Source organism: Mus caroli, unplaced genomic scaffold (genome assembly GCF_978045245.1).
Source record: "Mus caroli unplaced genomic scaffold, Mus_caroli_1 scaffold_12, whole genome shotgun sequence".
NCBI classification, from domain to species: Eukaryota; Metazoa; Chordata; class Mammalia; order Rodentia; family Muridae; genus Mus; species Mus caroli.
In genome coordinates this window covers 96,394,694-96,395,997 of record NW_028227267.1, presented here as the reverse complement: position 1 = coordinate 96,395,997, position 1,304 = coordinate 96,394,694, and the positions used below count along the sequence as shown (strand labels likewise).

Genomic DNA, 1,304 nt, shown 5'->3' with positions numbered 1-1,304 from the left:
ACCAGACCTTGGCGTCAAATATGGCCTTTGTGTCTTTTTATGAGCTAAGTTTCCTCTGTAAATTCTTTAAACCTGGCTGATCCTCAACTCCCTTATCTTTAAACTGAAGACAGGCTGCTATGTTAAGCATTTCTCAGCACTCCGCTTGGCACAGAGGCCTCAGCAGACACCAATCCCATTTCTAATGGAGCCTAATCCCAAGTTTTCCAAACAGGTCTGTATCATTGCCAAAGGCTCGAGAAAAATGACTTGCATTACCCAGTTGTTAAGTCAATAAAATAAATGACACATACATAACAGTACAGTTCCTAGCAAGGAGGGCCTTAGTAAATGGCCGATCTGTTGTTATTGTTTACAAGTATAAACTTCAGTGGGAAATGGCTTGTGTGTGATTCAGCCTTGGATTACTGACAATGTTTAGCAGTATATAGTGGGTGTTCAGCAATTATTCATGGGATGTGAACCCTCAAAGGGCTGGGTGAGACTTGTGAGGTAGGAAACCATGATTGTGGCAACCCAAGGACAGATGCAATCGTCGTATTTCTTTTTCTTTTTTCCTGTTTTGTTTAATTTGTTTTTTTTTTTTTGGGACAGGGTTTTTCTGTGTATCCCCGGCTGTCCTGGAACTCACACTGTAGACCAGGTTAGCCTCAAACTCAGAGACCCACCTGCCTTTCCCAAGTTCGGGGATTAAAGGCAAGCACTACCTCGCCCAACTGGTGGCATTTATTTCTAAAAGCATTAAGATAGTTACGTAGTACCTGTAAGCTTAGCAACCAACAAATCCAGAAGAGGTATGAAGAGCAGGGCACAGGACAGCACAAGGTTGGAAAATTAACATACATACTTGACTTCTTGGCCTTTCGGCTGAGATCAAGTGCATTCTCTGTTCTTATCAACGGAGTACGTGATGTGTCCCCTGTCCAAGGACAAACAAATGGAATGGATTTTTGGAGCAGAAAGATAGAACGGAGGATGTTCATTCCACTCATCAGTCTGGTGGTGTGATTTCTCCTGAAATGGCCCACACCCTCTCAGTTCAGTAATGTGAAGTGCATCCCCCAGCTGTGAGCATCATCCTGTGGTTCTCACACTGTAGTCCCACTAAACACTGACTTCCTACACTCCCTAACCAGCCTCTGGCCATCACTGTTTTATATTCTGTTTATAAGAAGAAAATGCTTTAAAAATACAAGGAAAAGGACTTTGAATTCTGAACACTTCCCCCTCCATTTCCACAGAAGGACTAAAGCAGACAGGAAGCAGAGATGCCATAGCATATGCAGCCTGTCACAGGCCGAGGA

The 1,304-nt window shown here is 43.4% G+C and overlaps 1 non-coding gene across 1 annotated transcript; it reads left to right on the top strand.

The window, feature by feature from the left end:
* Nucleotides 1-847: 847 nt before the first annotated feature.
* Nucleotides 848-1,033, top strand: LOC115029347 (U2 spliceosomal RNA). The gene has a single exon (XR_003834905.1). It is a non-coding gene; the product is annotated as a U2 spliceosomal RNA (small nuclear RNA).
* Nucleotides 1,034-1,304: the final 271 nt, after the last annotated feature.